The following is a 22,669-nucleotide window of genomic DNA, read 5'->3' on the forward strand; positions in this document are numbered from 1 at the left end:
GGTCCTGCCAACCTTCCGCAGGCGTTCACCCTTTTCTTGTCTCTCCCTCCAGCCCCATGGCCCTCTCCTCGGGCCCTGTCAAGAGCTCCCCACCTAGCCGGGGAGGTGAGGTCACAATGAAGGAGGTAGAAAGCGCAGGCGAGGGCAGAGGGCCTAGATTTGGGAGTCTGGGAGCCTGTCTTCCCTGCCAGACGGAGCACCAGTGGGTGAATTAACGATAGCCGAGTAGGGAGGGGCGCGGAGGTGAGGTAGTGACAGAGTGAATCAATGAATGAGTGGGTGAATTAGGAAAGGGTGAATCAGTGAGTACATACGTGGGGGAGTTTATGTGCAGGTAAATCAGTGGGAGAGGTGGTGTGTGAGGACATGCAGAGGCACCCCCCTCATATTCTTCCAGTTAGAAGCCTTTTCTGTGCCCTGTGTAGGCTAGTTCTGCCCCCCTCCAAGGTCTCCCCAGGCCTGAGATGACTGGGGCTGTGGGGGGAAGCCATGGTTCTAGAGGAGAAGAGAGGCTGGATTTGGTGTCAGGAGATCTCCTTTTAGGAGCTATCTCTGTCGCTGTTCGGATGACTTTGTCCAAATCACATCTCCCTCGGGGCCTCATTTTCCCCATCTGTAAAATGGGGAGATCTTGGCCCGTTGGTCAAGATCCCCCAGAGAGGGAGGAAGAGAGAGCTCCCCTTCCCCCAATCTGCACTTTGACATTTGTTAAGGGCCAAAGGAGACTTCAGCCACTGGCAGATTCCTCCCGTGCCTACCCGAGGATGTCTGATCCTGGCTCCAGTAGCCGGTACAGAGTTCAGCTGGGCAGGAGACCGGATTGAGGAACAAACACAGAGGAGAAGGAGGGACAGCTCTGGGAGGGGCCCCCCAGGGCTGAGCCCAGGTCCTACCACCTGTCTGGCACCTGCGATGGGCCACACACAGCTACTCCCCTCACAAGCCAGCAATACGTGGCCTGCACATACAGCGATTTGTCAGTTCTAAGAGGCACACTTCCCCATTACCAAAATGGGGTGTGATTATCGGCACATCGGAGTTTAACGGGTAGCGAAAATAGCAAATTTTCAACCTCTATAGATGACACCCTAGATTGAACTAAATAAGGTCTATGATCAACTGGGGTGAGCCATGTCAGGTCACGTGCATGACCCGGCACACATAAGAACCACCAGACGGACAGTCTGCACATGACAAGCTACTAAGTTCGCAGACAGTGACACGAACACTTTACCAAACGCACAACACACATGACCCACTGCTTCTGAGTCACAGTCCAGAAACCTGTTTCATACCCTGCCCATGTCCCACTCTTGAACTCTAACTACTCACACACGAGCTTTTCCAATCTATTACGTACGTGGTTCCTTTCGCTCTTAGCCAACCCCAAGCAATGGCTTCTAGATACATGTCCCCCATATAAACAACACTCCACCTGTGAGATCAACTGGCTCTGTGATCTCAGGCGAGTTATTATTTTGGAGCCTCAGTTTCTCCTTCCGTAAAATGGGCCTACTGTGTAGTTTGTTGTGAAGATCAAATAAAAAGATAAAATAAGCCACAGGCCTTGGAATCAGACAGAGCTAGGTCAAAATCCGGGCACTGCCAACTTCCCAAACTATGATATCAGGTCCTACCCACCCGGCCTTAGTTTTGGCCTCAGATAAATGGGTTGATGCCTTCTTCGCAGGGACGCTGTAGGCTATGCCACGTGTAGGCATCTGGCATAACAGAGGCAATTATCGTCACTGGCGATTGACTCCTTGACACTCTAGCCACACAATCGGTCGCAATCAGGACCCTGCTTGGGAGAGCTCCCAGGGATACAAAGGCTGGCCTCGGCTGGCCATTCTTTCCCTCTGCCCTGCCCCTTGGGCCGTCTGACCCCACTCCACATGAGGTGGCTCCCAGCAGATAACAGAGGCCCTCAGAGCTCACCAAGAGAGCCAGCTCCTTCATGTGGCAGATAGTGAAACGGAGGCCTCTAGGAGGGAAGGAGAGCTCTAGAAGGGAAGAGGGGCTCCTTTGGGGCAGCTGGGGGGGGGGAAGGGGCTGCCTCACACCCAGCTGTGGGCAGGGCACTCAAGCCTCTGGTGTGGACTGTGGTTAAGAGCTGCCACTCTGGACCACTTCATTTTTCTTTTAAACTATAATAATGGCTAACGTTTCTGGAGAGATTCTGTGCTAGGCCCGGAGCTAAGAATCTTCTGCTCCCCTTAGTTTATCTGTTCTGCTTTACAGATGACAAAACTAAGGCTCAGAGACAGGAAGTGACTTGCCTAAGGCCACAAAGGAGGGGCTGTCATTTGAGCCCAAATCTGACTACAGAGTTTAAGGGCTTCACCCCATACCTCTGCCTCCTTCCGGGAGTCCCAGAAAGGACGACAGAATTCTGGAGCCCTGGAGCCTGCGACTCTGTTATGTTCCTGCCGGGAGCTCAGGGGTCTGAGGAGCCAAGGAGCCTGTCCCTAGGCACGTGCAAATCCAGAGGCATCGTCCAGACGCTGGCCACCCCAGGCCACCTGGCATCTTAGCTCCCCCTGGGTACTAACTACCCTACTATCTCCTGTCTCTCCTCGCCCCGCCCCACCACCCAGGGAACTGGGACTTATCAAGACAAAGAACAAAAGTCGTGGGGGAAAGAAGCCAAGAGCCATCTCCACTCTGGGGTAGGGCCCTCCAGTTTCGCCCCTTTGAAATTTCAAATTCCAGTTTGTGGACAAAGTCCTAACTTTCTCACAATATAGGTCCCCAACCACTGACCAAACTCCAGTCCAGGCAGCCAGCAGGCCCGGGGCTGGTCCGGCCTTGCTGTCTTTCCCCTGGCAGTTCTCAAGTCCAGGGGGAGGGGTCCTGGGCCAACTGGGGTCTGCCAGGCCATCCCCGCAGCCCTACTCCACCCCACCCCACAGAGACCCCTGCCTCCCATCTGAGAGGACAGCTCTCTTCCCGGAGCTGGGATCTGACGCTTGCTGGTGCCAACAGCAGATACCAGGTAGGCCCCCTCCCTGTTCTGGGCACCTTCTCTCCCCCCTGAATTCCTAAAGCACGGCCCATACAACCCTCCTCACCCTGAAACCCTCCTCACCCTGGATAAGGCCACATTGGCCTAATCCAATCATGACCTCGCAAAACTTCAAGACTGGAAAGGGTGTCTCAGCCAACCCACCCATTTGGTGGATGGAGACACTGAGGTCCCCAGGGTAGTAGCAGCTGGCTGTAGGCTGCACCACAGACCTTAGGGCCCTCACTGAGCCCCAGAGGGTGGAAGGAACATTCTCAAAGCCACACAGTGGTGGGGGGGGGGGGGAGCTTTGCCTTAACAAGAAGACCGCAAGCTCTGTGAGGACACTGGTGCTTCATCACAACCCTCAAGGGCCCTGGAAACACCTCCTGGGGACCGTGGATGGTGGAGCGTTCGTTCCCTCAATCACTGATGGCCACTGGGTTGCCACGGGAGTACTTCCGAGAGGAAGATGAGGGAACTCAGGGCTGAAGGCCAGCGGATTTGGAAGGAAACAAACTTCGTGTGGTTAACTGATAACTGGCCCCATCCTTGGGCCCCCAGAAGCCTCCTTCCTCCCTCTTCTCAGCACGATTAAGACGAAATTACCTGCCTGCTAATCATTGCTGAGCCTGTTGATTTTGCCTTAAAAAATTAACTGGGCATGAGTTTGTGGTTTGCCTCACCCCTAACCCTGAAAAGGCCTGGGTGGGCAGGAGGCCACCCGGGTTATGCAAGAGGCTGCTGGCCTCCCCACGCACATCCAGCGCCTCCTCTCCTGCTCTCCAAAGACTAGGTTTTGCTCAAGAGTCAACAGTCTGCTTGTTCCCTCTGCTCTGGGTCCTGAGCAAATTTGCTCTTTTACCAAAGAGAGATAAAGGCAGCTGGGGGGGGAGGGGGGGCTTTACAAACAGGGATGCAGGGCGGCAGCTTTGAGCATGGGATTCTAGAATCCTGCAGTGTCAGAGGCTGGAGAGTGCGGGCCAGAGCCTTTCAAATGGGATCTGAGGTTCCTAGGAGCCAAGGGAGGGTACGCACAGGCCCGCTTCACCCAGGGCCTGCCTCTTAGATGCTCTCCCATTAATACTTCCTTTGAAAGGTAGAGGCAGAGCCGGTGTTGGGAACCTGAAAGATGCTGGGCCAACCTCAGGATATCCCTTCCCTCCATGTGCAGATGGTGGAGGGATGGGGGCTCATCCAGGGACAGTAGGTCGCCCCCCGTGTCCTAGGTCTCCAGCTAGCCTGAGGAAGACAGGGGCTCTCTCTGGATTCGGCGATGTGTTCTAGACATTAGGGAACAAGATGCACTGAAAATGCCCTGCTTTGCCCATCACCCCCCCCCCCCCCCCCCCCCCCGCCCACGGCTGGCTCGAGCAGAGAGGTGCCTAGAGCCACTTCTGGAGAATTCACCTGGCCCTGAGTCCTGTGGGCCCTCTGAGGAGCAGCCATGAGCAGCAAACAAGGCCTCCAACTTATGGCCCGCCTCGGCTGCGTCCTCAGTGTCAGACCACAGAGCAAGACGCAGGGCCCTTCCCTGACTCTGCTCCTCTCTTGAATCCGGTTCCTCGCCCGCGATTGGGAATAACAATACCTAACTCATAGGCTCGCTATGAGGACGAAACGGAGCACGGGTGACCATGGCTGATGCTAAGGAAGCTGTTTTGCAGGCTTTACACGTGTTACCACGTTAACCCTCACAACCAATCTGTGAGGTAGGCAGTATTTTTATCACCATCTCGCAGACCTGAGGCACAGAGGTTTGAGTCACATGCCCAAGCTCACACAGTGTGTGAGAAGCAAGAGCTGGGATTCCAGCCTGAGCGGTCTGGCTCTCCAGAGTCTGTGCTCTTAACCCGGAGGCTACACCGCCCGTCCAGGTGCCCAATGCAAGTTGGCGAGTATGACATTAAAATAAGCTCCCTCCTGAGGCGCGTGCGGGCTCTGTGCATGGACTGTGCGGGCTGGAGAAGGCCTGAGATGGAAGGCCGGTCTCTGGGCTGGAGTGGTCAGGGATGGATTCCTGGAGGAGGTGGCGTCCTGGGCAGAAGGGACACCCAGAAGTGGAGAACGTGGCGAGTGATGACGGAAGGACATGGAAGCCTCTCTGGCCAGAGAGCAGGGCATTGTGGGAGATGCCGACTACAAGGCTCAGGAGGTAGGGTAGAGCCTGTGGTCTGGAGAATGATCAGGAAGCAAGCCAGGAGGACTTGGGTCTGTGTAGGCGGGGCCTTTCTGAGGGCTGCCTCCTGCCAGGTGGCTTGTGACTTCTGGGCTGAGGCTGTTGTTGTTCTGTTTATGTCCTTCCCCCCCCCCCCCCCATTATGTTCCTGACTTTATCTGCAGAAGTGACCTTCGGAGTTAGATGGGGCCTGCCCAGCCCCTGTGGGGCCTGAAGGATGATAGCAAGCCCCTGCCTGGCCCAGGCCCTGGTCATGGTGTAAGGGGTGAACCCATATCCCAGGAACCACCCTGGGTCTCCCTGCACCCTTGTACTGAAGGGCCCCAGATATTTGCCTGAAAGTCACTGAGATGTACCTTTTGGGAGTCCTGAGATGCAGGCAAGGAATCAGTTGTACAGGTTGCTCACTGCACAAAGTTGTACAGGTTGTACAACTGCATACAGTTGTACAGGTTGCTCACTGCACGAAGCTTCTCTGTGCAAGGAAGTGAGTCAGTGTAGAAATCTAGTCCTTGTTCCACTTACCAAACCAAGTGCCTATGGAAATTTGCCCAGAGGACAGCACGTCTTATTTATTTTCAAAAAGGCTCCATGAGAGCCCTGCCTCAGCTCAGCTTCCAGCCACTGACCTTGGGCAAGGTCATTTTCCTCCCTGGCCTCGGTTTCCTATTTGAAAAGTTGTCTAGCATAAAGCAGCGATTCAGCCCTGACAGTGAATTAGAATCACTTGGGACCTTTAAAAGAATATTGATGCCCAGGACCCATCACAGACCAATGATCAAATCTTGGGATTGGGGTGAGTGGGTGCTAGGCATCAGTATTTTTTAAAGTTCCTAAGTGATTCTAGGGGCGCCTGGGTGGCTCAGTCAGTTAAGCGTCCAACTTCGGCTCAGGTCATGATCTCGCAGTTCATGAGTTCGAGCCCTGTATTGGGCTCTGTGTTGACAGCTTGGAGGCTGGAGCCTGCTTCGGATTCTGTGTCTCCCTCTCTCTCTGCACACCTCCCCCCCACCCCACCCCCGCCTCGCTTGTTCTCTGTCTCTGTCTCTCTCTCTGTCTCTTTCTGTTTCTATCTCAAAAATAAATACACATTTAAAAAAATTAAAAAAAAAAAAAAGAGAGAGAGAGGCCTAGTGGTGCACCCATGGTCTGCAACTCACTAGTTGCAACTTCAGTGAGGCTCAGTTTCCTCATCTGTAAAATGGGAACGATGATAACTTCCTGGTAGTCAGAATGCCTACTCAGTGAGAAGATATTCAGATAGCACCTGGCACTATGGCTAGCATGTAGAGACCTCCTGATTCTTGGTACCAGTGAGCATTATTTTGCAGTTGGCAAACGAGATTGGCTTGAAATAAAGGGCCTTTCCAGGTCAAAGTCAGAGACTCAAATGCAGGCTTTCTCTGTGACTTGTGTCAAGTCCTAGCACTTTGGTCTCAGTCCTGGCTATACTCCTGTTATATTGTTGAGGTATGTGTGATTGTCATTGCTACGTGATATTTTACCAATTTGTTAAAATTTTTATTTAAAATTTTTTTCTTAACGTTTCTTTATTTTGAGAGACAAAGAAAGAAGAGCAAGTAGGGGAGAGGCAGAGAGGGAGAGAGAGAATTCCAAGCCGACTCTGCACTGTCAGCGGAGAGGCCCGAACTCACAAACCGTGAGATCACGACCAGAGCCCAAATCAAGAGTTGGACGCTTAACCAACTAAGCCACCCAGGCGCCCCATGTTAAAATTTTGTAATTAATTTTTGAATCAGTACTTCATTCACATGGTTCAAAAATCAAGGGGCGCCTGGGTGGCTCAGTCAGTTAAGCATCTGACTTTGGTTGAGGTCATGATCTCACGGTTCCTGAGTTCAAGCCCCGCGTCGGGCTCTGCGCTGACAGCTCGGAGCCTGGAGCCTGCTTCAGATTCTGTGTCTCCCTCTCTCTCTGCCCCTCCTCTGCTCATGCTCTGTCTCTCTCTCAAAAATTAACATTAAAAAATTTTTAAATGAGAACAATAAAAAAACTTGGAGAAGTCTTGGTCCCCTTCTCCCCACTGCCCACCAGTCCACTCCTTGTCCTCACCACAGGCCACGACTCCTCTCACTTCTTTACGCCTCTTCCTGGTTTGCTCCACGCATACCAGATCGGGTGTTATCCCCTGTCCCTCCACTGCTCTGTACTTCGAGTTGATGATTTAATGGCACAGCTGCAGCCGCTGAGAGCAAGGCTTGGAGGAAGGAAGGGTTATTGCCCCCGCCTCACAGGGGAGGCAAGTGAGGCTCACCTTGCTGGGTCAACAGTGTTTTGAGCTGTCTCTACCTGGTTCCAGAGCCGTGTTTGTCCCCAGGCCCCAGTGTGGCCTTCCAGAAAACCTGACCCTGTGAGCTTTGGAGACTGACCTAAATCTCTCTGCTGCTGGCCTGGCAGGAGGTGGGGTGGGGATGGGCTGGTAGGGCCCCCACGGCGTCTGGACCCTGAAGACACAGAGAGGCTGAAGCAGGGAACAAAAAATGTCCACAGTCATCCAGATGGTGACTCAGCCAGGGGATGTCCCCTGGATGGGACGGTTAGGGCCTGGCGGCCATGTCCTCCGGTGGAGTGGAGCCTACCTGGAAGTCTCGGTCAGCCTCTGGGAGACAGGAAGGGTCAGGAGGAGGAGAGGGAGGGAGGGAAGGGGAGCGTGGCCAACGGGACAGCCCCGGGGGAAGAAGACTAGGGGGCCCTCTTTGTGGAGGTCAGGGAGGAGCATTTGGACTTCAAGGCAGAGGGGACGATGTCATCTTAATCACTGCCTTCTGCTCAGGCGACCCCAGGGCTGCCTCTGGATTGTCCACCGGCTCCAGTTCACTAACTCACTGACTGTGGGCAGTCACTTTCCTTCTCTGTGCCTCAATTCCCCAAACTGCAAAATGAAGGAGATTGGGTAGCTGGTCTTTAGCTAAAAGACTCTGTAACGCTCCCCTCACCTTGTTGAGGGAATCTGGATCTGCCTTGATCAGAATGGCATCCGCCTATCAAAGACCCTGGGCCTTCCTGGGTTGGGGGCCAGGGGTCCAAGGCCTCTGCACTGCTCCAAAACCTGGACTTCTCCCCTGAGTCGTGTGTCTCTCTTCCGCCACCCCGTCCTCCTCTCCAGGTAGATGTGGAGTCCGGACCATACCTGGGAGGTGCTGGGGGAAGCCCTGGCCCCAGTCTGACATCCTCCTCCTGGTGTTATGGGATCCCGCACAGTGAGCAACCTCTTCATCCTGGGGGAGCCCCTGCTGCCACCCTGGCACCCAAGACCCTGTGAGGGCTGCGGGGCAGCGCTAATCTCTTAATACTGGTCACAATGAGATTTCAGGGATGGTAGGAGGTGGTCTCCATAGAAACCGTGGACCCGCCCAGGACCCATGCAAGGAATTAGCCACAGGGCTCAGCAAGGGGGTCCTGGAGACCCAACCCAAACAGGAACAGGAAGTACAGCATCCTGGACTCCTGGGTCCTGCCTCCGCCCTCCCGTGGTTTCTCAGACGGCTGGCGACAAACCGTACCCCTTGTACTGCCTCAGTGTTCTCCTGTGAAACTGGACGGAGCCACATTCACAGGGACAGCTCCGTTACCTTTCTGAGCCTCAGTTTCTTCATCCTCCAATTGGGGTTCCAATCCCTAACCCGGGGGCTTTTTGAGAACAGTGCAGGCTTCAGAGTCTGTCAGACATGAGTCTGAAGCTCAGCTTTTGCCACTCATTTGGCAGGCCAAGCATTTCACTTCTCTCACTTTGCTCATCAATACAATGGGCACAGCGATACCAACCTAGCATCACTGTTGTAGCTGACTGCTGGGTACGGATACTCAGTGGACGAGTCTCCTCCTCTGTTCTCTCTGATTGCCCCACCCATACTGCACATCGGTCCCCCACCCCTAGCCACTCGCCTCTTTCAAATCCCACAGCCTCCACCTTGGCTCTGGCCTTTGCACATGCCAGGCCTTCTGCCCAAAGCTGCTGTCACACCTTTCTATTCTCCCCTTCCCCCTCCAAGCTCCATCTTGGACTCCTCCTCTGGGCAGCCCTCCTGGTTCCTCCTTTGTGCTCACCCGGCCCCCAACACTTTACACCATCACAGTGTAGTCAAATGGTGGTTGCTGCTTGCGTCTCTGCCTCCTCCATTGGACTGTGTCCCATTTACTGTTAAATTCCCAGGACCCAGCTGGAACTTAATATAATGGGGTGGATGGACAAATGAGTGAATGAACGAAGGATTCTATCCATCCAATCATTTAACCTTTATTCAGCATTTTCCACGTGCACCACTGCAGGTGTGGGATACAGCTGTGAAGGCAAGAGGCAAGATTCCTCCCCCACAGACTTGCAGGGTGCCCAGGTACATTTAAGATAAACATCGAATAATGTTTTAATATAAATATGTACCAAATAACGCAGGAAGCATACTTACACTTAAAAAGTAAGTTGTTGTTTATCTCAAATTCCAATGTAACTGGGCATTCTTTGGCATGTCTGGCCCTCCCTATTCCCTCTCTCACAGAGCTTACATTTTGATGGGGAGGTGTGATGCAGAGACAGTAAGCAAGCAGATAAATGTTTCAAAAGAGAATGTCAGGGGCGTTTAGGTGGTTCAGTTGGTTTAGCTTCCAACTTTGGCTCAGCACAGAGCCCACATCTGAAAGTCTGTACCCCCCCTCCCCCCCGCCCAGCCTCTCTGCTCCTCCCCCACTCGCACGTGCATTCTCTCAAAAAATTTAAAAAAAAATTGAAAGAGAATTTCAAATACTGACGAAGTGCAATGGCAAGACGAAACTGCAGGTTGTGCTAGCGCCTGGGGATGACAGGGGGTGTCTTTGGAGAGGGTGATCTCCCTAGTGGCCCTGACCTACGTGGCACAGTTCTAAATCCCAAAGAGATGCTCCTTTCGTAAAGTCCTTTAAGGATTTTAAAGGGCTTGGTGGAGGCTATTCAACTTGAGAGAAGGACTCCGAGGCGGGCAGAGGGCGCCTTGGAGGGAGGGGAGCTGCCCTGTCTCCTTTGACAGACTCCACAATTTTGCGTTTTGGATCTGGGCCTTCACAAACCTTCACCAACTCTCTGCCCCACCCCTCGGTCAGCCAATGTCCTCTGCGGGGCTGGGAGCCAGAGGAATGGGCCAAAGGGGCTGTGCAGAGAAGCGTGGCCACCCGGGCCAGAACTGGGAGTTCTAACTCCGTCCCCCACACCCCCACCCCAGTCCCGCGGTTGCCTGAGGGCACAGGGCAGAACCAGCTGTCGCTGCAGAACCGGAGGGCTTCGGGGAGGAAGCGGCTCAGACACGCCGAAGAGCCTCGCTTTGCGCATCCCGGGCTCCCCCTAGTGGCCAATGCTGGATTGGCGCTGAGAAACTTTCAAATAACCGCACAGGTTTAACCAATCACAGCGGAAGTAGCATTACAATCCCACCAATCACAGGCCAAGACGGACTAATCTCTCCAAACCCAGAGGGAAGGCAGCTCGACCGGTTCACCAGTCACCGCTCTCTGGGTTTAGTCACCGAGCAAGCTAACAGCCCCGCATTGACACACCAGCCCTTGGCCACTGCACCAATAAGAAAGCAAGATTTTAAAACTTGCTCCCCAAGGTTGGTCTGGCGCTGCCCTTACATCATCTATGAAATTTATATTCCCGACACTTGGTCCCACGTGCCCGCGCCGTTGAGTAGGGTGCCAGACCTCGTGCTGGCTCCACTGATAGTGTATATTTGCATTCAGGGGCATTTATGTATTTTCACATTTAAAGATAGTAATGGCATTAAATATCATCCCCCCCATTATAGAAATTAAGGTATGGGTCTGGGGAGAGTGGAGAAGGTAGGACCTTGGGAGTAGACACACCAGAACTGGAGTTCAGTTACTAGGTTAGTGAAGGACAATTCACTCCCCCTTCCTCATTCCTTGAAAGAGAACAATAGTAATCACACCTGCATTGTCATAGTCCATCACCCCACACCCTGGGAGTCACTATCTTTGTGTTCCTCTCTCCCAAATCATCAGAAAATCCAGTGCTTGCCACCTTTAACAGTAACTCAGATTTTCACCATCTTTCCACCTGCACCACAGTCAACCTCGTCCACATCAGTATCATCTCTGGAGGTCTGCGAAAGTCTCTTCACTTCTTTTCTCCCTACCACGCACTCTTGCGGGGGGGGGGGGGGGAATGATTCTTTACACACAGACTGCATCAGGCCCCCCCATACTGAAACTTTAATGGCTTCCTACGCATTTATAATTAAACTCATAAAATTCAAAACTCCCGTGGACCTTGTGTGTCTATCCCTGCATCCCCAGCCTCCATTTCATTCCATTCTCCCTAGTCCCGTGGCTGCAGCCACACCAGCCTTTTTGTGTCTGGCTCAGCGTCTTTGCACATTCTTTTTTTCTTTGCCCGGAAAATGGTTCCTTGGGCCCTATCTTTGAATTCCTCTCCTTTCCAATTACCCTTCTCTGGGTATCTTTTCAAAGCAGTGACAAATCCTATCTCAGCCGAAGCCCAAACTGCTGTGTCCAGCTTCAGGGAACAAACAAACCTGACCACAGAGTTCAGCCGCAACTCTACGAAAAGCCTGCAACCAAAAGGCATCCCGAGTTGCTGCCGGGGAGCAGCACTAGCTTAACAGAATGGTGCGGTCAGACGGTCTTATCCTTGGCGGACCAGAGCCCTTCTCTGAGAACAGGTGCTGAAGGCCCCTTGGTGGGGCTGGTCATCGTGGTCAGAGACAGACTCAGTCTCCTTTCCTAGACCCACCTTTCAGATTGCTTTACTCACTATCTGCCAGCTGTTCTCAACTGTTCCTCCTCTCTCGTTTCAGGCGCATGACCGGATTACTCTTTCTTGCTTCCTTTGAAGTTAGATGTGACCATGTGACTTGTTCTGGCCAATGAAATGAGAGCAGAAACAACTGGTGCATCACACCCGGGCAGAAGCTTGAAGGGCCCGAGCAGCTGGGGCTGTTTCAGAAGCACGTACGGAAATGGAGTCATCAGGGTGGGGAGTGCACCCCACCAGCCCCTGATGGACAAGTACTGTAAGTGAGCCATCGGCTCAGCTGTGTAAGCCACTGGGACTTAGGGCCTTTTTGTCATTACAGCACAGCCTCACCTAACTTGACTGCACAGGATCTTTCCAAAGGTCACTGATTTTCCTCTGGCCCTTATGATTTTTGTTGTATTTGGAAACCTCCCATACTAATACTAAACATTTTTCTTACATCGACACACTTATTTTTATTTAGATTTATTTTAGAAGGAAATGTTATTACTACCAAGTGAAACACCAGTATCTTAAGTAGAAAGCGATGGGAAAATAAATGGAATGATATAAACTATTATAACATATCCTGAATTAAATAATACTGTTGTGGGTGAAAGCCTCTGAGCCCTTAGTCTGTTCTTTATATGTTAAAAAAAAAAAAAAAAAAAGGAGGTCTCTAAGTGCGTGTCAGTCTTTTCGGGCCCAAAAAACTGGCTGAGCCTGTCAGATGTTTGGAAGCGTCTGTATAGAGGCTGAGAGCCCAAATTCTGGAGCCTGACTTTCTGGGCTTGAATTCTGGTTCTGCCACGGACTGGCTGTGTGATCTTTGGTGAGTTACTTAATTGCTCTGTGACTATTTTCTAATTGGCAAAACAGGGATGATAATGATATGTACTCATTAGGAGGCTGTGGGGATTAACCATGCTAATTACAGACAGGACTTAGAACTGTTTCTGGCAGGCAGTGAGTTCTGCACAGGTGTGAGCCATAAAATAATGGCAGGATCAAGATCCACATGAATTTGGAGAAATTTTTTTTTTTTTTTTAGAGAGCCTGCATGAGCAGGGGAGGGGAAGAGAGAGAGGGAGACACAGAGTCCGAAGCAGGCTCTGTACTGTACAGAGCCAGACATGGGACTCGAACTCACAAACTGAGATCATGACCTGAGCCGAAATCAAGAGTCAGACACTTAACTGACTGAGCCACCACGTGACCCTGGAGAAATGTTTGAACTCGATGAAGAGGAATGAGAAATCCTCCATACTGGTTAAAAATAAACCACCTGGACAGTGTGCTGGGGAGAGCTGCCTTAGTGGCAGGTGACGTGACTAAGTTCTAGAGGTTTTATTTGGTAGCAGCTGCACACACCTCTAACCTGATTTTGTGTGACATCAGGAAGGATGTAGTGCTCGGGTCAAAGGAGCTAAGACATCCTCTGCATTCTACCCTTAAGGGACCATGCATATGACACCAAAAGCAAAGAAAACAAAAATAAATAGGTGGGACGACATGAAACCAAAAAAGCTTCTGTACAAAAAGGGAAACCATCAACAACATGAGAAGGCACCTGATGGAACAGGAGAAAATGTTTGCAAAGTCTATATCTGATAACGAATTAATATCCAAAATATATAAAGAATTCCTGTGTCATAGGATGGGACAGGATGCGAAAACCATGTCCTTTGAAGACTAAAGAACCAAAGGAGTTCCGGGCTGGCTGTTGGGGATGAGGAGAGGGGCAAGGTAGCAGAATGGTCAAGGCCACTGCCTTCCATATATCAATGCTACTATTTACATAACTGACCTTGTGAAAATTATAAGCTCTTCAAGCCTTATTTGCTTCATCTGCAAAATAGGAATCAATAATAGGACTTGTTAATCAATTGCTTTGTGGAGCAAATGTGATAAACCTTATAACCTGGCAGATAGTTGCCTATCACGTAGTTGTGTTACTTACTTAAGTCAAAGTACTTTATGTTGGAGAAGATGCTTCTCTCTTCTCATAGCCCCAGAAAACAAACCAGGACCAACAGACGAATGCTACAAGGAGAAAGGTTTGTGTCCAGAATTAGGATTTTTCTACCAGATACGATAGTTCTAGCAGGAGAAAAGCTGCTTTATTAAGTAGTGAGCGTCTTGTCATTGGAAGCATCAAGCCCAAGCTAATTGACTACCTGTCAGGAAGTGCATCTATCCTGGATATTGGGAAGTACTACCTACCCTGGAAAGGATCCCAGTAATCAGTCAAAGGTTGAATCAAAGTAGCATCTCTCAGGTGCAGAAGTCTTAACTAAAATTTGATCAAAACCAAACTCATGTTGGAAAAACTGGGTCTCCCCATGCAACGAATGAAACTGGACTCCTAGCTTACACCATATATAAAAATTAACACAGAATTGATTAAGACCTCAACATAAGAGCTAAAATTATAAAACTCTTAGAAGAAAACATAGAAAATATTCACAACACTGGATCTAGCAGTGATTTCTTGGGATACGACACCAAAAGCACAGGAAACAAAAGAAAAAGTCGATTGACTGGACTACATTGAAATTAAAAACTTTTGTGCACCAAAGAACACTATGAATGGAGTGAGAGAGTAATCCGTGGAACGGAAGAAGATCGTTGTAAATCACATAGCCGGTAAGGGGTTCATATCCAGAGTATATAAATTCCTGCAACTCAACAACAATAACAAAACCAGATTTTAAAATGGCCAAAGGATGTGAATAGACATTTCTTCAAAGAAAATGTACGAATGACCAAGAAGCACATGAAAAGATGCTCCATATCATGAGTGAAATGCTAATCAGTGCAAAACCACAATGAGATACCACTACATACCTGTTAGAATGGATAGGATAAAAAACAACAAAACAGATCATAACAAGCATTGGTGGGTATATGGAGAAATCAGAACCCTTTCAAACTGCCGGTGGGAATATAAAATAATGCAGCTACTATGGAGAGCAGTCTGGCAATTCCTTAAAAAAAATTGAAACTAGAATTACCATATGATTCAACAATTTCACTTCTGGGTATATACCCAAAGGCATGGAAAGCATGGTCTGGAAGAGATGTTTGACACTCATTTCATAGCCAGCGTTATTCACAACAACCAAAAGGTAGAAGCAACCCAACCATCAAGCGACAGATAAACAGGAAAACAGGAAAAATCACATGTGATATATACATATAATGGAATATTATTCAGCTTTTTTTTTAAGTTTATGTATTTATTTTGAGAGAGAGAGAGCAGGGAGGGGCAGAGAGAGAGAGAATCCAAGAAGGCTTGAGAAAGTTATTTTGAGAGGGGAGGGGCAGAGAGAGAGAGAGAGAGAGGGAGGGAGAGAGAGAAGTGGGGCTCACCTGAAGTGGGGCTTGAGCTCGCCCAATGTCAGACACAAACTCATGAACTGTGAGACTGTGACCTGAGCCCAAGTCAGATGCTTAAGGACTGAGCCACCCAGGCACCCTGGGGACTTTTTTAAAATTAAACTTTTAATTTTGGTATAAATGTGGATTCACTCACCTGGGTTTTAAAAATATATTTTTTTAATGTGGCTACTAGAGGTAGAAAAGTGGAACAACATACAGAGCCTAGGAACAGGTCTACATATATTTGAAAATGAGAGACAAAAGGAAATTGCATTGCATGTCAATGGAGAAAGGATGTCCTGGTCAAAAATGGTTCAGGGCCAACTGGTTCTCCGTATGAAGGAAAATAGAATGGCATCTATTTTGTACCGCACATAAAAATCGGTTCCTATGGGGGCCCCTGGGTGGCTCAGTCGGTCAAGTGTCTGACTCTTGATTTCAGCTCAGGTCACGATCTCACGGTTCATGAGTTCAAGCCCCCTGTGGGGCTCTGTGCGAACAGTGCAGAGCCTGCTTGGGATTCTCTCTCTCTCCCTCTCTCTCTGTGCCTCCCTTGCTTGTGCATGCACGTGCGTTTTTTTTTTCTCTCTCTCAAAAATAAATAAACTTTAAAAAATCAATTTCTATGAATAAACACCTAAATATGAAAAACAAAACTTTAAAACTTGAAGAAAACAGTACGTATAATATCTTTACAATCGCAGGGCACTGCGGGATTTTATGGACAAGATACAATAAGCACAAGCCATAAAGGAAAAGATTAGTAAATTTAACAACCCGATTTATAATTTAACCAGAACATAACTACCGTGTAACTGTAAACTTCTGTACAACAAAAGAGGCTCTAAAGGAAATGAAAAGACAAGCTGGGTCTAATCAAAGATATTCTTGGCTAATAGAACTGAAAAAGGATTTGGATCAGGAAGAAATAGTTCCTGGGGTGCCTGGCTGGCTCAGTCTGTAAAGCACGTCAGTCTCGGGGTTGTGAGTTTGAGCCTCTCATTGGGCATATAGATTACTTAAAAATAGAATCTTAAAAAAAAAAAAAGTAGAAGAAATACTTCCTTCAAATGATAAGAAAAGGTAAATAATGTAACAGAAAAACGGGCAAAGGATGTGAACAAGTACCCTGACAGTTCAAAGTCAAAGGGCAAAAGAGCCTTTCCCTCTAGTAGTAGGGGAAATACAAATTCTTATTTTACATCCATCATCTTTCGGAGTGCTCCTGAGACGCTGCTGACTGACGTGGCAGTTGGGGGGCAAGATGAAGCGACTTACCAATGTCTCATCACAGTGGAGATGTCCACTGCCCGAGCTCCAGAAATTCCACTCCTACGTGTTATCCTAGAGAAGCTCGCAGCCACAGGTATAAGGATGTTCTTTGTGGCCCTGTTTAAGATAGTGACAAACTGGAAACAACTCCACTGGCAAAAACCAGAATAAGTACACTTGGGACATTCAGACATGGCACTTTCAATGAGTGAACCTCTAGTCCCGCTTGTATCTGCATGGGAAGATCCAAATAGCTCTTATATGAGTGAACAAAAGGAGGTTGCTCAGGGACACGTATAACATGCCGTTTGAATACATTTTTCAGATATAAATAACGTTATCCATTGTTTACATAGCCACATGTAGTAGAAACATAAAAACATGCCTGGTAATGATAAACGGCAAAAGTTGACCACGGTCACCTCCGAGAGGGGTGGCAGGGGGATGGGATTGGGGAGAGGTACAAGGGGGCTTCAACGCTAAGTATAATGTCTCACTTTTCATGAAAAAAAAAAATGAATCCAGTGAAACAATGGTCATGCAGTAAGATTTCACAAAACTGAGTGATGGGTACATCGATGTTCACAATGCTGTTCTCTGTACTTCCCTGTGTGTTTGTAATATTTCCTACTTCACAAGACAAAAGGAAAAGTATTATGAAAAATTAACTTTCTACACATCAGCAACAGACAATTCAAATGTAATTTTTGGAACTTTTTTTTTTTTGGTGTTTACTTATTTTTGAGAGAGAGAGACAGAGAGAGAGAGAGACAGAGTGTGAGCAGGGAAGGGGCAGAGAGAGGGGGAGACAGGATCTGAAGCAGGCTCCAGGCTCTGAGTTGTCAGCACAGAGCCCGATGCGGGGTTTGAACTCATGGACAGCGAGATCATGACCTGAGCTGACAGACGCTTAACCAACTGAGCTGCCCAGGTGCCCCTCAGATGTAATTTTTAAAAATCACACTATTTAAGATATCTGAAAAAAGTATTATTTTTTTTTAATCTAGGCATGTGTCTAAGCTATAGCATTTCTCTGCTTGGGGAGCAGGGAGAGCTTTACTGGATGTTAATGTTCAAGGGGCTCTGACGAACCACGTGGGCACAATGGAGGTGTCTGTTGAAGACACACTGTCATACGTTAAGGGCTCTGAGAAGTGTTCTGTACTGAAATGTGCACAGCTCTCTTCAATCCAGTGTTTTTCAGACATTTAACAGTAGAATCTTTCTTGTCTGAGTGGCCTTGGGAAGGTCGGCCCTAGTGACCTCCGCGGTCTGACATCCTAGTTTTGCCTGTGCCACTAACTTGCTGTAGACTTTTGGCCAAATCACCTTTCCTCCTGGAGCTTTGGCTTAAGATATTAAATGGGTGTGTGAAGATGAGACTCTTAAGATTTCTTACCTGTTTCCAGATGTAATGCCCCCTGTGGGAGCCCCGTGTTAGGGTGACATTTCCACTTAATTTTAGCCCTCCTCTCTCTGTTAACAAATTTATTATTTTTTTTTCAACGTTTATTTATTTTTGGGACAGAGAGAGACAGAGCATGAATGGGGGAGGGGCAGAGAGAGAGGGAGACACAGAATCAGAAACAGGCTCCAGGCTCCGAGCCATCAGCCCAGAGCCTGACGCGGGGCTCGAACTCACGGACCGCGAGATCGTGACCTGGCTGAAGTCGGACGCTTAACCGACTGCGCCACCCAGGCGCCCCTACAAATTTATTATTTTTTAAGCAGGTTCGTGGAAGGAGAATTATGAAAATGCACCAAGGCAAAATAAAAAATGATTAAAATTATCCCATATTGCCACTACGGGCCCTTTTTCAAAGGTATGATGAAAGCAAGCATTTATGGAGTACTTCTGTGCAAAAGCACTGTGCTAGGGTAGGTCTGTTCTTATCCTCATTTCACAGATGAGCAGACTGAGGGGCAGAGAGGTACTGTCACCTGTCTAAGGCATGTGGCTTCCATGGCTCTAACCCAAGTCTTCCTGACTCAGCAGCACAAGTTCTCAGCCACTACCAGACAAGGTCGCCCCATCGGAAGGGGGTCTTCATGACCTGCCAAGATTCCTTTTTCTTCCTGCTTCCTGAGTCCTTCAGGGTTCTCTCATCTCCCCAGGGGAGCTGTGGACATTATCTCTTCCAAAAACAAAGTCTGTGCCTTCACTATAGAAGGACCTGTGTCCCTCCCCCAAACCCAGTCTACTTTATCTCTGGAAAAACTATGACTTGCCCTAGAGAAGGGAGAAAAATAAACCCCTCCCCACCCCAGCTCCACCCCCAAAACCACTGGATTTGGGGTAAATTCAGCAGGCTGGAGACGGAAGAATGGATGTGTAATGAAGTTTCAAATTGACTATTGTTTTATGTGAATATCTGATAAAGAAAACACAATGGCCGCCAGATGGGGGCTGGGAGGTGAGATTTCCCAGGTGGAGAATTCTAGAAGACAGGCCTGGAGTTCTGGAGCCAGGGTCCTCCAGACAGGCAGGCAACAAGGGTGGGGACACCAGAGATAAATGTAGGCAGGGGAGAAGAGCCAGCCAGGGACACCAGCCCAAGTGGTTTGGCTAGGACTGGTCTAGTCAGCATGGGACATGGAGGCGGGATGAGTTAGCAGTGAACTCGGCCACTCCTATGGCATCCAAAGGGCTAGAACAACACTGTTCAACGGAAATACAATGGAAGCCACGTATGTAATTTTAAATGTTTCAATAGCCACATTAAAAAATGGTACATCTATAAAACAGGAGATTGGGGGCGCCTGGGTGGCGCAGTCGGTTAGGCGTCCGACTTCAGCCAGGTCACGATCTCGCAGTCCGTGAGTTCGAGCCCCGCGTCAGGCTCTGGGCTGATGGCTTGGAGCCTGGAGCCTGTTTCCGATTCTGTGTCTCCCTCTCTCTCTGCCCCTCCCCCGTTCATGCTCTGTCTCTCTCTGTCCCAAAAATAAATAAAAAACGTTGAAAAAAAATTAAAAAAACAAAACAAAACAGGAGATTGTTCTCAGAAATAATGAGCTTTTCCTTGGTCTCAGCAATCAGGGGTATCAAACTCAATTGCCCTCAGTGATATATGGTATATAAGCATATTTCACACTTTGCTGTAGGAAAAACAGTGCAGCAAACAATGTTTTATGTTCACTAGTATAACTTCAGTGTGGGGACATTAAGGAATGGTGGGGACTGCAGCAAGTTAGAGAAAGCACACCGGTTGAAATTGTTTCAGTGGACTTTTGCCTCGAGGCTATGGGAAATGAGTGTTGCTAGAGCTTCCCATTTTTTGAAAGGGGCAGGAAGTTGGGATTTCTAAAGGTTAGCAGTCAATTCAAATTGTATCAAAAAAATCCAAACTGGCTGGGCTGGATCTCAACCTCTGATCTCCCATGAAACCCTCCACCATGTTTTACAGAGAAGGAAACTGAGGTTCAGAGTGGTTAAGTATTTTCCCATCTCCTAACAGAGAACTAACTGTCTCTTCCGGTCATTTCTACTACCTCTCCTAATAACCAGCTTTGACTTTTTTCACTATTCTTTTTGAGAATTTACTAGGTGCTGGGTTCTGTGCTGAACATATGATACCATGAAGGAGGTACTATTTATGATGCCAGATTTAAAGTTTATTTTGATGGAGGTGAGGAGGGACAGAAAGAGAAAGAGAATCCCAAGCAGGCTCCGTGCTGTCAGTGCAGAGCCTGACGCGGGGCTTGCACTCATGAAACCGCAAGATCGTGAGCTGAGCTGAAACCGAGAGTCAGACACTTAACTGACTGAGTCAACCAGATGCCCCATGATGCCAGACTTAGAGAGGGGAAACCAAGGCTCAGAACAGTGGAATAAATTGCCTGAGATCACGCTGTGGGGCTTGACCCTGCATCTATTTTGATTACAAGGGTCTAGATGCTCCCTCTGGCTATGCCTCTCCCACCCTACAGCACAGGAAACTCAGAGAGCAAGGAGCCTGGGGATTTTCACGCGGGGCTCCTCCAAACGGCCTGGAGCGACAGTTCGGCCAGCTTCCTGCACCTCCACACTTACTGTAAGTGCCTCCATGGTATCCTTCCTGGGAATTGGCTTCCGGGTAAGATTTTGTTTGAAGAGACAATGCCACTGCCATTTTATTTGTTTGTTTAAATTTGGAAACCCTGGACCTGCCCTGGTCCCTTGGTTTACAGAGGAGGAAACTGAGACCCAGAGATGGCAAGTGCCTGAGGTCCCTCTGCAAGTCAGGGCCAGAGCAGGGACCAGAATTGGGGCCTGGAGGCCCAGCCTGGGAAGCTGCCCGCTGGGTGTACCAGGGCCTCCCTCCAGCTCCTCTGGGCTCTGCCCAGGGAAGGGCCAACTGTTCTCTGTCTCACCACAGACTCCGCCCTTCCTCATGCCTGTTTGGATAACTTTTCGACCTGTTCCTTCACAAGCTCTCCCCAAGGTGTGGCTGCCTCTGCTGCTTGTCCCAGGGAATCCTGGGGCCTTGGCCGTGTGGCGGCTCAGGCTTGGCCGGGCCCTCAGCAGACAGTTGTCAAACAGTGGCTGTCTGAGCAGAGGGAGGCCTGTTTACCCAGGGCAGAACCCAGGCAGAGGCTGCAGCTTCCTCCCCATCCCGCTGGCCCATCCAGCCCCTCAGCATACTAACTCAGCTGTCCCTGTCTGAATTTGCTCATTCTACAAATATTTATGGAGCACCTACTGTGTGCCAAGCACTGTTCTACATGCTGAGGATTTAGCAAGCAACAAGACACCAGATTCCCTGCTCTCATGGAACTTACACTGTAGTGGAAGAGACAGATGATAAACAGATCAATGAATGCACAATTCCAGAGCTGTAGAAGATAACAGGATTGATAGTGATGGGTGGCGGTGGGGCAGTCTTAGATTTGGGTGGTTCAGGAAGGCTGCTCTAAGTGGAAAACTTTTCAGCTAAGACCCAGACTATGAGAAGAAATCCATTATGGGAAGATCCAGGGAAAAGGATGTTCCAGGCAGAGGGAACAGCAAGTACGAAGGCCCTGGGGCAGGAATATGCTTGACCTTATTGAAGGACAGTTAAAAGGCCACCGTGGCTGAACTAGAGTGAGAAAAAGGGACAAAGACAGGAGAGACCAAAAGAGGGACAGCCAAGAATCAGACTGCATGGGGCCTCTTAGGTTAGGGAAAAGAACTTGGGAGACAGAAAGGTGCTGAAAGGTGTTCAGCAGGGATTTTAAACATGAACCTTAACTCTGCTTTTCCCTTCTGGGGCTTTCTGCCCCAGGGCTCTTGTTTCCATGTACACTTGAAAGTGTTTGAAATAGTGTTTAAGGGGCGCCTGGGTGGCGCAGTCGGTTAAGCGTCCGACTTCAGCCAGGTCACGATCTCGCGGTCCGTGAGTTCGAGCCCCGCGTCGGGCTCTGGGCTGATGGCTCGGAGCCTGGAGCCTGTTTCCCATTCTGTGTCTCCCTCTCTCTCTGCCCCTCCCCCGTTCATGCTCTGTCTCTCTCTGTCCCCAAAATAAATAAAAAAACGTTGAAAAAAATTAAAAAAAAAAAAAGAAATAGTGTTTAATTATTCTTTTTTCCATTTTAATTTATTTTTTTTTTTCAAAATTTTAATCAAAGCTGTATAGGTGCACAGTTGAAAAAAATAAAATACTCTTACCAAGCTAATAATCAGTAATAGTACTTGTCCACCGACTCTTTCCTGAACCTGATTCCCACCATCCAGAGGCAGCTATTTTAGGTAGTTTTCCTCTATATTTCTACATATCTTGGTTATACTACTACTTCTCAGTTTTTCAGTCTTAGATGTAATGTGTTAACTTGCTAATAGGAAAGATCCTATAGAACTATTTCCCAATTTGGAGATAAGCCTATATTCATCGTTTTAATAACAACGTGGCTATTATTCACAGCTGATGTCATCTGTATATGAACCAAGAGCTTTTCCTGCACGGTCTCAGTTAATCTTCACAATAACCCTGTAAGATACGTGTTGGTCAACGTAACAATACTTGCACTTTATATATGACATTGGTTGTACCTGCAGAGCTATCCTGAGAGGTAAGCAGAACTGGCATTATTAACCCATTTTTCACAAGAA

General features: G+C 48.9%; 1 long non-coding RNA gene across 1 annotated transcript; it reads left to right on the forward strand.

Moving 5' to 3' along the window:
- Positions 1-2,791: 2,791 nt before the first annotated feature.
- On the forward strand, positions 2,792-12,569 carry LOC115510069. The gene is made up of 2 exons (XR_003967599.1): positions 2,792-2,995; positions 12,011-12,569. It is a non-coding gene; the product is annotated as an uncharacterized LOC115510069 (long non-coding RNA).
- The last annotated feature ends 10,100 nt before the right edge of the window (positions 12,570-22,669 follow it).

This window comes from Lynx canadensis, chromosome A3 (assembly GCF_007474595.2).
Source record: "Lynx canadensis isolate LIC74 chromosome A3, mLynCan4.pri.v2, whole genome shotgun sequence".
NCBI lineage: Eukaryota > Metazoa > Chordata > Mammalia > Carnivora > Felidae > Lynx > Lynx canadensis.